Below are 16,524 nucleotides of genomic sequence, written 5' to 3' on the forward strand. Positions count from 1 at the left end.
AAGATCAGACTGCCAGCAAGGTGGTTTTGCACTGTACTTCATTCCACAGAGAGTAGTAGAGAAGTGACAGTGGGGACCTTTGCAGGTGGGAGGACATTTAGGGGGAAATCTCGTCGACAGAAGAGGAAATGATTATCTTTGTGACTAGCTAGTTTCAGGAGAACTGACTTCTAATCTCCATTCCTAGTCATGAGACAGAAAACAAGGAGTTGGGTGGTCTGTGTCTGCCCTTTACCGACAAGGAGGAAGGTCTGTACTTGACCTTGTAGTACGTAAACTCAGGAGTCACTGGATACTTTGGATGAGTCTTACCGAAGTCAGACAGGGAAAGGTGGTACTTTGCATTAAATCATTTTGGGGACATGAAAGCCTGCAGAGATTTCTTTACTGTGGCTTTTCTTAACAGCTCAGGTGAAGTTGAACTTTGTCAGCACGGAAAATATGAGCATCTTTCATGCCGGTCCCAGTAGACAAGTATAAAGGCAGAGAGGTTCGAATACCCCTCACCTTGTAAAATTGGATTATAATTGCTTTAAATGTTGTGCTAATTTTTGCTGTAGGACAAGGGTGAATCACCTATAAATATATACATATATCCCCTCCCTCTTGAACTTCTCTTCCACCCCCCCAACCCCAGGCCTCTAGGTTATTGCTGCTGCTGCTGCTAAGCCACTTCAGTCGTGGCCGACTCTGTGCGACCCCATAGACGACAGCCCACCAGGCTCCCCAGTCCCTGGGGTTCTCCAGGCAAGAACACTGGAGTGGGTTGCCATTTCCTTCTCCAATGCATGAAAGTGAAAAGTGAAAGCGAAGTCACTCACTCGTGCCCGACTCTTAGCGACCCCATGGACTGCAGCCTATCAGGCTCCCCCGTCCATGGGATTCTCCAGGCAAGAGTACTGGAGTGGGATGCCATTGCCTTGTCTGCTCTAGGTCATTACAGAGCATCAAACTAAGCTTCCTGTGCTATACAGAAGCTTGCCACTAGCTATCTGTTTTACACATGGTAATCTGTATATTTCAGTGCCACTCTCTCAATTCAATCCGTCCTCTCCTTGCCTGCTGTGTCCATAATTTTCTTGTCCATGTCTGAGACTCTAATCTTGCCCTGCAAATAGGTTCATCAGTACTGTTTTTCTAAATTTCACATATATGTGTTGATGCATGATATTTGTTTTTCTCTTTCTGATTTATTTCACTCTGTATAACAGGCTCTAGCTTCATCCAATTCACTAGAAATGACTCAAATTTGTTTCCTCTTATAACTGATTAATATTCCATTGTATACATGTACTACAACATCTTTATCCATTCATTGACAGACATCTATGTTTCTTCCATGCCGTGGATATTGTAGATACTGGTGCAAGGAACATTTGGGTGCATGTGTCTTTCTGAATTATAGTTTTCTCAGGGCGTATGCCCAATCGTGTGATTTCTGGGCCGTATGGTAGTTTTATGGGCTTCCCTGGCAGCTCAGCTAGTAAAGAATCCATGTGCAGTGTGGGGGAACCCAGTTCAAATCCTGGGTCGGGAAGACCCCCTGGAGAAGGGATAGGCTAGTCACTCCAGTATTTATGGGCTTCCCTGGTGGCTCAGACAATAACGGATCTGCCTGCACTTCGGGAGACCGGCTTCAGTCCCTGGGTTGGGAAGATCCCCTGGAGGAGGGCATGACAACCCTCCTCGGTATTCTTGCCTGGGGAATCCCCATGGGCAGAGTAGCCTGGTGGGCTACAGTCCATGGGGTTGCCAAGAGTCGGACACAGCTGAGCAACTAAGCACAGCACAGCACATGGTAGTTTTATTCCCAGTTTTAAAAGAAATCTCCATATTGTTCTCCATAGTGGCTGTATCAACTTTCATTGTCACAAAGAGTATAGGAGGATTCCCTTTTCTCCACATCCACTCCAACATTTATTGTGTGTAGCTTTCTGATGGTGACCGTTCTGACCGTTGTGACAAGATACCTAATTGTGGTTCTGATTTGGATTTCTCTCACGATGAATGAGGTTGAGCATCTTTTCATGTCTTTGTTGACAGGTTCCATTTTTACTCTGGAAGTAATCGACACTTGAACATCACTGTATAATTCTCAAAAGGTTTGGTTTTTGCTAATCTAAATGAAAGCAGCAAAAACGAGTCATTATCGCAGAATAGGATCATCATCCTCTTCAATGAGGAAACTGAGTCACGGAGAGTGTAAGTAACTTGCCCAAGGTCACAGAAGGAATAAGTGGTGGGACCTTGATTCAAATCTAGGTATCTGTGGCTTCATCACCTCCCAGCTCAGCACCACACAGTGATGGTTTCCAGATCCACACATCAGGCTCAGCACTCTCTTCCTGACTACAGACTCCCCTAGTCACTGACAGGGCTGCAGGGAGACTGCACTCGACAAGTGCTAGGCAACTTCCAGGACACCAGAGATGCTTTCACTGGGAAGAGAAGTGAAAGACACACTGGGTCCCACAGGCCTCTACCCACCCCCCAGAGGGAGTGAGGAGCTACAGGAGGTTCCAAAAGGGGCTGTTTCTCTGAGAAATAGGCTGATGGACTGCCGTTCTGCATGCATGTGACAAGAAACCCTTGTTCCTTTGAGTTTATTTTTATTTACAGTTGACAATACATACCACATGGTGAAAATACACAAAGCAGATATGTAAAAGCAAGTGGATATATGGATAAGCAGATACATTCCCATTTTACTGATGGAATACCTGACAGTAAAATAGCCCTTCTTTGTAAAAGGAGAATATTCTCCTAGACTAAAGCAATGAAACAGGAAATTCGTTTTTTTCTTAATTATTAGTCTCATTCCTCCCATCACAGATGAGGCATCATGGGCACAGAGAAGTTAGGTCAGCTCCCCCAAGTCGCTCTGATAGTACGTGTTTGAGTCCCCCAGGCAAGGAATATTCCACGTGTCCCATCTGCACCCATCCGCCCGCTCCCCGCACAGCGCACCTCCTTTACTGTTCCCTGACTCAGTGCAAGGCAGCCTTCTCCCCAGCTGCTTAGGCCAGAGATGCTTCAAGCCGTCCTTGCCTGCTGCCTCTCTCTCACCACACTCTCAATCATCAAGCCTCACCTCTCTGCCTCCTAAGTCTAAGATTCTGTTCCTTTCTCCATCAGCACAGTGAATTCCCTAGGCCAGGTTTCCCTCGTGTTTCTCCGTGACAAGCACCAGCAATCCTGATGCTTTCCAACACATGGTCTGTCCTGCTGCCTGAGGAAGGGAAGCTTTCTTCAGTGCAATCTCGGCATGATGCCCCTGCTCATAATTCTGTATGGGCTGCCTGCTGCTCTTAGGATACTGTCCAGCCTCCGGGACGAGGCGCAGCAGGACTTGTCTGCTCCCAAATGCCCGATCTTCACCAGATACCCTCCTTGTGCTCCATGCCCCACTTGATCTTCCAGCCACCCAGACCTCTCTCTGTTCATCACATGGCTGGTGTCCTCACACTCATACTCCCTAGCCGCCTTCCGCCCCCTATCACCCCCTCCCCACCCACCGACGTTACAATCTCACTCCTGTCTCTGCCCCCATCATAACATGCCCTTCCTCCCTCCTCGTCTGCCTGATTCCTTCTTAGGTTCAGCTGTCAGGCTGGGTAGAGCAATTTCCATTTTTCCTGGGGAGTGCCTGAGATTTGATATTTTTACCAAATGGAAGGTGGTGGAGATTTCACTATGAATCCCTGCTGCACGATGAGCGGATGCGAGATGCAATCTGATGGCAGAGTTTGTCTGGGAAAGGCTTCCCTGCTAAGAATAGGGTACAGACAGAAAAGCTCTCCTCTTGCTTTATATGGGCCCGTTGTTGTGTTTGAATATGGCCTTTTGAATTTGGTCACAGTGTTGGAAGCATACAGGGATCCAGGGTGACCACCTGCTTCACAGTGAGGAGGGATAAGCCGAAGCATTGAAATTTCAAAATGTCACTTTACGCTGTCTGTGACCCACTACATGGAACAGGACTTGAACCGCCCTACCCATACACTATGTTTTGCTGAGATTTTCACCCTCTCTCACTCTATAGTGTTGAGTTCCTGTTAGGACAAGATGAAGTACATTAACACGTCCTCCCTATGCAGGGGTTGGATTTACTAGTTCCTGTGGTCATCAGGGAGGCAAGGGTGAGCTGCCAGCTCTATGGGGACCCTCCTAGGGAATGTCACCGCACCTTCTTGCACCTCCTCAGGTGTCTCCACCTGGTGCCATCAACCCATGGAGGGAACTGCCAGTTCCTGTGATGGCCAGTGGAGGGAGTGACCTCACTGCTGCCTCTACCTGCTACAGATTCAACTGTGATGACTGACTTCCTTCACTACAACTCCTCTGAGCAGAGGACCCCTAAATATGAAATGAAGTGTGTGCCTGTGCTATGTAAAGCCAATTACATAGTTGGACACGACACCAGTTCCACCACCCCCACCGCAACCCCCACCCCAGCCAGAGGATGGAGTACAGTCTCAGGGGCTCTGGCATGCCTCCCTCCCCACTGACGTGTCCGTAATACAGAGTGCAGTGTAAATGACTCACCTGGAGCCTACTTATGGGGCCTGTGGGAGCCGGGCATGTGGGGTTTTATTACCCACAGACCCAGGGGGTAAGGATGAACCCCAGCCTTCTCACAGACAAGGAAACAAGCTGAAAGAGCTTAGGTGGCTGATGCAGTAAAAGCTGGATCTGGGTGTCATGCCTTAGTTTGTCTGGAGTGCAAAGCCAGTCTTCTCTGCACTCACAACAACAAACCACAAGTGTAGCTAGTGTTTCAGTTACTGAGATGCAGATGTTATTCCATGAGAGGAGAGCCACCATTGTCCCTGTCTCCTGTCCACTTGTGAAACACAGGTACCCAGTAGGGCAAAGCCACCCTGAAAGGTCCTAAGCCCCTTTGTGTGTGTGTGCCTTAGGAGGACTTGCCTTGCAGCCAAGAAACTGGAGTCCACTGGTAGGAAATGGTTGCTCCAGAGGCAACACCAAGCAGGACTTTAACTTCCCCTGCGGGGAGGCACTCTGCCATATCAGAGAGGCTTTGCAACCAACCCCAGCCCCAGTTATGTCTCCACCAGTCTCACTCTATTTATCAAGTGTAAGGAATTGGGGAGGGCGGTCCTCAGATGGCGGAGGAATAGGACGGGGAGACCACTTTCTCCCCCACAAATTCATCGAAAGAACATTGGAATGCTGAGCAAATTCCACAAAACAACTTCTGAATGCTGGCAGAGGACATCAGGCGCCCAGAAAGGCAGCCCATTGTCTTAGAAAGGAGGTAGGACAAAATATAAAAGACAAAAAGAGAGACAAAGGAGACAGGGACAGAGATCCATCCCAGGAAGGAAGTCTTAAAAATGAATTTTCCGAACACCAGGAAACACTCCCACCGAGGAGTCTGTGGCGAGCCTTGGAACCACGGAGGGCAACATAACGGGGAGGAAAAATAAATAAATAATTAAAACCCACAGATTACATGCCTAATGGCATCTCCCAGCAGAGAAGCAGAGCAGATGCTCACTTCCGCCACTAGCAAGCGGGAACTGGACAGGGAAGCTCGGGCTGCATTGCTTAGGGTAAGGAGCAGGCCTGAATGCCCTGAGGGCAATCTGAGGGAACTAACTTGAGATAGCAACCCAGAGTTGGGATAGCTATCCCCTGCAAGCCCTAACCTAAGACACCGCCAGGCCCGCTCACAGAACAAAGGACTGAGCAGAGCTAGCTGGCTGCGGACCAGCACATGCCCTGCTGGAGACAGGCAGGTGAGGGCAACCAGACCCCGAAGGGGGCAATCGCTGCCATAGAGAGACATCATCTACCAAACTGTAAGCAGGCTTTCTTGCTAATCAAGACTTCTTGGGATTTTGGACGGTGGACATCCACCGGGAGGGTCGCAGCCAGAGATCAGCTCCCCAGAAGAGACACATGGCACATCTGAGAAGGCACGCTGGTTGTACACCCAGAAAACTGAGCAGGTGGGAAGGGGGAGGCGATAAGATGCAGCCCTCAACTGGGGGCGACTGCGCTCGCCAAGCACCTGGTCACCTGAGTTGCTCGGACCAGGGAAGGGTACAAAACATAGTACGCCTTTGTGAAGTACCTGAGAACCGGAACCTGAGCGGCTTAGACCTGGGACGTGCATGCAGCCCAGGGCCCACCTCAGACAGTTCCTGGCAGAGCAGCCTAGAGCCTGAACAGTGTAGACTGGGAAAGCACACACGCCATGAGCAGGGGCAAACCCAGTGTGGCCTAGGCACTGCGCACACTCCCCACACAGGCCAGTGATGTTTGTTTGCAGTGTTCCTCCCTCCCCACAGCACGACTGAACAAGTAAGCCTAAAAAAGGGATCACCACCGCCCCCTTGTGTCAGGGCGGAAATTAGACACTGCAGAGGCCAACACACAGAAGAAGCTGAAATAAACAGAGGGAACCACTTTGGAAGTGACAGGTGCAATAGATTAAAACCCTGTAGTTAGCAGCGACTCCATAGGAAGGGGCCTATAGATCTTGAGAAGTGTAAGCCAGATCAAGGAACTATCTGAAAATGAACTGACCCCACACTCTCCACAACAACACCAGAGAATGACCTAAATATATTTTTACTATTATCATTTTTAATTTTTTTTTAAATTTTAAGTCTTCTATTATTCCATTAATTTTCATTTTTACAACCTACTATTACTTTGAAAAAACAAAGACCCTATTTGTAAAGCAAACTTCATATATATATGGGCTTCCCTGGTGGCTCAGATGTTAAAGCGTCTGCCTGGAATGTGGGAGACCCAGGTTCCATCCCTGGGTTGGGAAGATCCCCTGGAGAAGGAAATGGCAACCCACTCCAGTACTCTTGCCTGGAGAATCCCATCGAGGGAGCATCCTGGTAGGCTACAGTCCATGAGGTCACAAAGAGTCGGACACGACTGAGCGACTTCACTTTCACTTTCTTTCTTTCATATATATATATATATATATAAAAAATAATTTTTGTGACTTTGTGTTTTTTCTTTAATATTGTATTTTTGAGAATCTAACCTGTACTCTAGATTTTTAATCTTTGATTTGGGTATTTCTTATCAATTTTGTACCTTGAAGAACCCAATCTTCAGTACCCGTTTTTCCTTGGGATTTAGATTACTGGCTGGATTGCTCTCTCCCCCGTTGGACTCTCCTTTTTCTCCGCCAGGTCGGCTCTATCTCCTCCCTCCCCCTGCTCTTCTCTACCCAACTCTGTGAATCTCTTTGTGTGTTCTGGGCTGTGGAGAACACTTAGGGGACTGATTATTGGCTAGATCTGTCTGTCTCCTGTTTATTCCCCCTTTTATCCTCCTGGCAACCTCTGTCTCCTCCCTCACGCTTCTCTTCTCTGTGTAACTCCGTGAACATCTCTGAGGGATCCAGACAGTGGAGGGCACATAGGGAAGTGATTCCTGGCTAGCTTGCTCTCGCTCCTTTTGATTTCTCCTCTTATCCTCCTGGTCACCACTATCTCCCTCCTCCCTCTTCTCTTCTCCATGTAACTCTGTGAACCTCTACGGGTGTCCCTCACTATGGAGACACTTTTCATCATTAACCTAGATGTTTTATCATCGGTGCTGTATAGATGGAGAAGTCTTGAAGCTACTGTAAGAATAAGACTGGAAACCAGAGGCAGGAGGCTTAAGTCCAAATCCTGAGAACACCAGAGAACTCCTGACTCCAGGGAACATTAATTGACAGGATCTCCTCAAACGCCTCCATACCTACACTGAAACCAAGCACCACACAAGGGCCAACAAGTTCCAGAGCAGGACATACCAGGCAAATTCTCCAACAACACAGGAACATAGCCCTGAGCTTCAATATACAGGCTGCCCAAAGTCACACCAAACCCCTGACATCTCAAAACTCATTACTGGACACTTCAGTGCACTCCAGAGAGAAGAAATCCAGCTCCACCCACCAGAACACCGACACAAGCTTCCCTAACCAGGAAGCCTTGACAAGCCACCCGTGCAACCCCACCCACAGCGAGGAACCTCCACAATAAAGAGGAACCACAAACTGCCAGAATACGGAAAGGCCACCCCAAACACAGAAATCTAAACAAGATGAAAAGGCAGAGAAATACCCAGCAGGAAAAGGAACAGGATAAATGCCCATGAGACCAAACAAAAGAGGAAGAGATAGGGAATCTACCTGATAAAAGAATTCTGAATAATGATAGAGAAAATGATCCAAAATCTTGAAAACAAAGTGGAGTTACAGATAAATAGCCTGGAGACAAGGATCAAGAAGATGCAAGAAATCTTTAACAAGGACCTAGAAGAGATAAAAGCGCGTCAATATATAATCAAGAATGCAATAAATGAGATCAAAAACACTCTGGAGGGAACCAAGAGGAGAATAACAGAGGCAGAAGATAGGATAAGTGAGGTGGAAGATAGAATGGTAGAAATAAATGAAACAGAGAGGAATAAACGAAAAAGAAAAAAGAACTAAAAGAAATGAGGACAACCTTAGAGACCTCAAGGACAATGTGAAACGCCCCAACATTCGAATCATAGGAGCCCCAGAAGAAGAAGACTAAAAGAAAAACCATGAGAAAATATTTCAGGAAATAATAGTTGAACACTTCCCTAGAACGGGAAAGGAAATAATCGCCCAAGTCCAAGAAACCCAGAGAGTCCCAAACAGGATAAACCCAAGGAGAAATACCCCAAGATACATATCAATCAAATCAACAAAGATCAAACACAAAGAACAAGTATTAATAGCAGCAAGGGAAAAACAACAAATAACATGCAAGGGGATTGCCATAAGGAAAGCAGCTCATCTTTCAATAGAAAATCTTCAGGCAAGAAGGGAATGGCAAGGCATACTGAAAGTGATGAAAGGAAAAACCCGACAGCCCAGATGACTGTACCCAGCAATGATCTCATTCAAATATGAAGGAGAAATCAAAAGCTTTACAGACAAGCAAAAGCTGAGAGAATTCAGCACCACCAATCCAGCTCTCCAACAAATGCTAAAGGATCTTCTCTAGACAGGAAACACAGAAAGGGTGTATAAACTCGAACCCCAAATAATAAAGGAAATGGCAATGGGATCATCCTTATCAATAATTACCTTAAATGTAAATGGGTTGAATGCCCCAACCGAAAGACAAAGACTGGCTGAATGGATACAAAAACAAAACCCCTATATATGTGGTCTACAAGAGACCCACCTCGAAGCAAGGGACACATACAGACTGAAAGTGAAGGGCTGGAAAAAGATATTCCACGTGAACAGAGACCAAAAGAAAGCAGGAGTAGCACTACGCATATCAGATAAAATAGACTTTAAAACAAAGGCCATAAGAGACAAAGAAGGACACTACATAATGATCAAAGGGTCAATCCAAGAAGAAGATATAGCAATTATGAATATATATATGCACCCAACATAGGAGCACCACAATATGTAAGACAAATGCTAACAAGTATGAAAGGGGAATTAACAATAATACAATAATAGTGGGAGACTTTAATACCCCACTCACACCTATGGATAGATGAACTAAACAGAAAAGTAACAAGGAAACACAAACTTTAAATGATACAATAGACCAGTTAGACCTAATTGACATCTATAGGACATTTCACCCCAAAACAATGAATTTCACCTTTCTCTCAAGTGCACATGGAACGTTCGCCAGGATAGACCATATCCTGGGCCATAAATCTAGCCTTGGTAAATTCAAAACAATTGAAACCATTCCAAGCATCTTTTCTGACCACAATGCAGTAAGATTAGATGTCAATTACAGGAGAAAACCTATTAAAACTCCCAGTATATGGAGGCTGAACAACACAATGCTGAATAATTAACAAATCACAGAAGAAATCAAAAAAGAAATCAAAATATGCATAGAAACGAATGAACATGAAAACACAACCATCCAAAACCTATGAGACACTGTAAAAGCAGTGCTATGGGGAAGGTTCATAGCAACACAGGCTTACCTCAAGAAACAAGAAAAAAGTCAACTAGATAACCAAACTCTACACCTAAAGCAACTAGAAAAGGAAGAAATGAAGAACCCCAGGGTTAGTAGAAGGAAAGAAATCTTAAAAACTAGGGCAGAAATAAATGCAAAAGAAACAAAAGAGACCATAGCAAAAATCAACAAAGCCAAAAGCTGGTTCTTTGAGAAGATAAACAAAATTGACAAATCATTAGCCAGACTCATCCAGAAACAAAGGGAGAAAAATCAAATCAACAGAATTAGAAATGAATATGGAGAGATCACAACAGACAACACAGAAATACAAAGGATCATAAGAGACTACTATTAGCAACTATATGCCAATAAAATGGACAACGTGGAAGAAATGGACAAATTCTTAGAATAGTACAACTTTCCAAAACTGAACCAGGAAGAAATGGAAAATCTTAACAGACCCATCACAAGCATGGAAATTGAAACGGTAATCAGAAATCTTCCAACAAACAAAAGCCCAGGACCACACGGCTTCACAGCTGGATTCTACCAAAAATTTAGAGAAGAGCTAACACCTATCCTACTCAAACTCTTCCAGAAAATTGCAGAGGAAGGTCAACTTCCAAACTCATTCTATGAGGCCACCATCACGCTAATACCAAAACCTGACAAAGATGCCACACAGAAAAGAAAACTACAGGCCAATATCACCAATAAACATAGATGCAAAAATCCTTAACAAAACTCTGGCAAACAGAATCCAACAACAAATTAAAAAGATCATACATTATGACCAAGTGGGCTTTACCCCAGGGATGCAAGGATTCTTCAATATCCACAAATCAATCAACGTAATACACCACATTAAGAAATTGAAAAATGAAGACCATATGATTATCTCAATAGATGCAGAGAAAGCCTTTGACAAAATTCAACATCCATTTATGATAAATACCCTCCAGAAATCACTAATAGAATGAACATACCTCAACATAATAAAAGCTATATATGACAAACACACAGCAAACATACTCATAACACATATATATGGAATTTAGCATGATGGTAATGATAACCCAGTATGCGAGACAGCAAAAGAGACACAGATATGTAGAACAGTCTTTTGGACTCTGTGGGAGAGGGCGAGGGTGGGATGCTTTGGTAGAATGGCATTGAAACGTGTATTATCATATGTGAAACAGATCGCCAGTCCAGGTTCAATGCATGATACAGGGTGCTCGGGGCTGGTGCACTGGGATGACCCAGAGGGATGGAATGGGGAGGCAGGCGGGAGGGGGGATCAGGATTGGGAACACATGTACACCGTGGAGGATTCATATCAATGTATGACAAAACTAATACAATATTTTATAGGAATTAGCCTCAAAAAATAAGTAAAGTGAAAAAAAAAGAAATACAGTTGAGTTTTGTTTATTGAAGCTGGTGATGATTTCATGAGTGTGTACACAGCTTTTACATGTCAAACATACCACAATAAAGTGATTTAAGAAACTAGAGATGAAAGCAAAATAAAGGCATGCCCAAATTACAAAGAAAAAAAAAAACCCTCAGGGAGTTTATTGGTAGAACGGGCTTACAAGAAAATCTAAAGGAAGTTCTTCAGGCTGCAATAAGTGAATTTAGATGTTAAGCAGAATCCATGTGAAAAAGCAAAGAGCACAGGTAATGGTAATGATATGAACAAAAATACTTTATTAATATATATTTCACTCCTTTCCTCCTGTATTTAAAAAGCAACTGTCTAAAACAGTATCACATAAATTGTTGTTGTGAAAGGGGTATTTGCTCAGTAGTGTCTGACTCTTGGTGACCCCTTTACTGTCGCCCGCCAGGCTCCTCTGTCCATGGGATTCTTCAAACAAGAATACTGGAGTGGTTAGCCATTCCCTTCTCCAGGGGCTCTTCGAGGGATTGAACCTGCATCTCCTGCATTGCAGGCAGATTCTTTACTGTCTGAGCCACCAGAGAAGCCCAGTTATTGTTGGGCCAATAGCGCATGGAATGTAATATATTTGCTGTAACAGCACAAAGGAGGTGGTTGGGAGCAAAGCTGTATTAGGTAAGGAAACAAGTCTGGATGGTGTCAAATCCATACAAACATATGCAAAGAATCAGAAATCATGACAAAGAAGGTAAATATAACAGAACCTATAAATAGATACCTGATATCCTGCCTTATATCAGCTTTTCATCACATAACATTTTATATAAAATGATGAGTATATTAATGGGATTACCTTTTATAGACTTACTATATATGTGACAATATGAGGCAAAGAGGGAAACCAGAATAGAGCGATATAGGAGTAATGTTTCTGTATCTCATAAGAATTTGTGTAAATTTCAAGTTGATTGTGATAAAGTAAGATGTTTACGGTGGCATACAGCTAAGGAAATAACTTTAAAGTAGTGGAAAATCAGTAAAGAGTTTAAAATGCTGCATTAGAAAATAGCCATTGAATGCAAAAGAAAGCAGTAAAATGAGGTCCATAGACCAAAACGACATGAGACAGAAATATATATTGGCAGATGTAAGTCTGTATCAACATTAAATGTGAATAGATAAAACAATCCAACCAGAAGGCAGACGTTGCCAGACCAGTTTTTTTTTTTTTTTCAGTCCAACTGTGTGTTGTCTAAAGAGGACACAGTTTAGATTCTAAGATAGACAAATTACCATGTACGTGTGTGTGTGTGTTCAGTTGCTCAGTCATATTCACCTCTTTGGGGCCCCATGGACTGTAACTCTCCATGACCCCTCTTCATGGAATTTTCCAGGCAAGAATACTGGAGTGGGTTGTTATTTCCTAGTCCAGGGGATCTTCCAGACCGAGGGATCGAACCTGAGGGTCCTGCATTGGCAGATAGGTTCTTTACCAATAGCGCCACCTGGGAAGCCTTATCTGGCTCAGCAATTCTACTCCTAGACAATTTTACCCAAGAGAAATGAAAACATGCTCACAGAAACACCTGTACTCAAATATTCCACACGTGTATTCCTAATAGCCAAACCTAGAAACAATCGAACTATTCGACAACTGGTATGCAGATGAAAGAAAAACAAAAGAGGATACCGGTGTAAAGGAATACTACACGGTAATGGGCGGGGGCGGGGGGGGCGGGGAATACTAATGCATGTAACAGCAGGATGGGTCTCACCTGTGCAAATGAGAGACACCAGACACAGAAGGCTACATATTATGCGATTTCATGTCAGTGGATTTCTGGACACGGCACAACTGTTGGCACAGAAATGTATCTGTGTTTGCCAGGGTATAGGAGTGGAGGAAGGAGTCTGATGGCAAATAGCCCAAGGGAGTATTTTTGAACGATGAGACATTTTCTACATTTTTATTGTGGTACCATTTACACCACGGTATACATTTGTCAAAAATCTACAAACGGTAATATGTTAAAGTGTTGGCTTTTATTGTATATAAGTTATACCTCAATACTTTTTTAAAAGGAAAAGGAAATTTTAAATATTTGAGTGTTGGTTATTGTATCCATGTAGACCATGAGCTCCAAAACATAAAAATCGTATTTTGGAATTCTTCCCAGACCTGGCCAACTTCCAGGATTCCCCATGACACCTTTGTACTCTTATGACAGGACAGAGAAACTTGGTCTAAACCATGTTTACAATTCCCTCTCCTTCACCTCAAGTCCAGATTCTTGCTCAGTTCTGTCCATTTTACTTCGTAAACGTCTCATGTGTCTACATTTTCCCATGTCCACCACGTCTGCTCTAGTCCAAAGCTTCCCTCCATTTAATTGTCAGCCCCCTTCTAACGGGTCTCTCACATCCACTCAGGGTGTCTCTTTCCCTCTTCCCGCCCTCTCCCTCCCTTTCTTACAGTTGCAAAACTGTCTATCACTTTGTAGATAAAGGCTACTCTCCTATACAAGGACTTGAAGGCATGGTCTAGCCTCTGCCCACTTTGCTACCAACATCGAAAGGAGAGCTTCCTTTTCTTGTCTCTCCTATCAGGCTTCCTTCACACCCTCCAATTTCCTAAGCTTCTCCACTTAGATTGTCCCCGATTTCTGAAGCCTCCTGGTGAGTAAACTCCTTCAAGCTAGGCTTCACTTCCAGATATACAACGTAGGTTTTGAGCAGGCAAAACAACCAAAGATCAAATTGCCAACATCCGTTAGATCATGGGGAAAGCAAGGGAATTCCAGAATAACATCTAATTCTGTGTCATTGACTATGCTAAGACCTCTGACTGCGTGGCTCACAACAAACTACAGAAAATTCTTAAACAGAGGGCAGTACCAGACGACTCGACCTGTCTCCTGAGAAACCAGTATGCGGGTCAAGAAGCAACCATTAGAACCGGAGTTGGAACAAATGACTGTTTCATAATTGGGGAAGGAGTACGACAAGGCTGTATATTGTCATGCTGCTTATTTAACTAATATGCAGAGTACAGCCCGTGAAATGCCAGACTGGATGACTCCCAAGCTGGAATCAAGATCGATATTTCTCAGGTACACAGATGATACCACACAGCTCAGACACACAGATGATACCACACAGCTCAGATACACAGATGATACCACTCTGATGGCAGAAAGTGAAGAGCAACTAAAAACCTTTTGATAAGGTTCAAAAGAGGAGAGTGAAAAAACTGGCTTAAAACTCAACTATTGAAACACTAAAATCATGGCATCTGGTTCTATCCCTTCATGGCAAATAGAAGGGGGTTAAGCGGAAGCAGTCCATCCTAAAGGAGATCAGTCCTGAATATTCATAGGAAGGACTGATGCTGGAGCTGAAACTCCAATACTTTGGCCACCTGATGCGAAGAACTGACTCATTTGAAAAGACCCTGATGTTGGGAAAGATTGAGGGCAGGAGGAGAGGGGGACAACAGAGGATCAGATGGTTGGGTGGCATCACCAACTCAATGGACATGAGTTTGGGTGAACTCCAGGAGCTGGTGATGGACAGGGAGGCCTGGCGTGCCGCGGTTCATCGTGTCACAAGGAGTAGGACATGACTGAGCGACTGAACTGCACTGAAGAGGAAGCAGTGACAGATTTCATTTTCCTGGGCTCCAAAATCACTGCAGATGGTGATTGCAGCCATAAAATTCAAAGACACTTGCTCCTTGGAAGGAAAGCTATGACAGACCTAGCTTGCATGCATTCTCAGGCACTTCAGTAGTGTCCGGCTCTTTACGACCCCACGGACCGAGGCCCACCAGGCTCCTCGGTCCATGGGATTGTCCAGACGAGAATACTGCAGTGGGTTGCCATACTCCTCCAGGGGATCTTCCTGACCCAGGGGTTGAACCCATATCTCCTACGTGTGCTGCATTACAGACAGATTCTTTACCACTGAGCCCCCAGGGAAGCCCATGACAAACCTAGACAACATATTAAAAAGCAGAGACATCACTTTGCTGACAAAGGTCTGTAGAGTCAAAACTACGGTTTTTCCAGTAGTGATGTACAGATGTGTGAGTTAGATCATTAAGAAGGCTGAGTGCCAAAGAATTGATGCTTTCGAATTGTGGTGCTAGAGATGAGCCTTGAGAATCCCTTGGACAGCAAGGAAAACAAACCCGCCAAGCCTAAAGGAAATGAACTCTGAATATTCACTGGCAGAACTGATGCTGAAGCTGCAATATTTTGGCCACCTGATGCGAATAGCTGACTCATTGGAAAAGATCCTGATGCAAAAGGATCGAAGGCAGGAGGAGAAGGTAGTGACAGAGGGTGAGATGATTAGATAGCATCACCAACGCAATGGACATTAATTTGATCAAACTCAGGGAGATAGTGTAGGACAGAGGAGCCTGTCTTGCTGCAGGCCATGGGGTTGTAAATAGTCAGACACGACTGAGTGACTGAACAACCACCACCACCTCCACCTTACCTTTCAGCTTCCCTAAGCTGGCACTGCCCCACTCTCCGCAGGGCTAAGAAGCTTTCTGTGTCTGTCAGTGGTAAAGGCTGAGACTTATGTCTTCACACACTCAGTGCCCCCTGCTTAGGGCTGATGGTGGGTCCTTAGAATGCTCATCACTCCCTCCCAGAGCTCAGACCAGGGAGCCTTCTCACGACAGTAATGCAGCACCCTACCCTGGTACAGAAATGGGAGTTGGAGCTGTTTACCCCCCCCCCCCAATGTGTTTTCTCCCTTTACATTCATTTGCACATTTCTTCTTGAGTCACCGAATCCAACTCTGCTCATCCCCACCTGGTTACTCTAACAAGCTGCACCTGCATCTCTATCAGGGCGGGTGCATGCACCCCCTGCACTATGTATTTTCTTTCTCCTTTCCCTTCAGAATCTCTAGACTCCCAGACACCACCCTCAAAAGGGGCAGTGATGAAGGGGAGGTTTTTACTCTCTTCCACAGCCTGGGTCAAAGCACGACTGTGTTATATATAACCTCTTTCACTCTTAGAATGAACCTTATCTTTTAGCTTTCCTCCTGCTTCTTGGCCACCCCACTCACTGTTTTTTCCCCTCCTTAGGTCCATTCCCTGTGTTTCTCCGTTGCACTTTTCTGTGTCTGTCTGGTCC

This window comes from Capricornis sumatraensis, chromosome X (genome assembly GCF_032405125.1).
Source record: "Capricornis sumatraensis isolate serow.1 chromosome X, serow.2, whole genome shotgun sequence".
In the NCBI taxonomy this organism is placed as follows: Eukaryota; Metazoa; Chordata; class Mammalia; order Artiodactyla; family Bovidae; genus Capricornis; species Capricornis sumatraensis.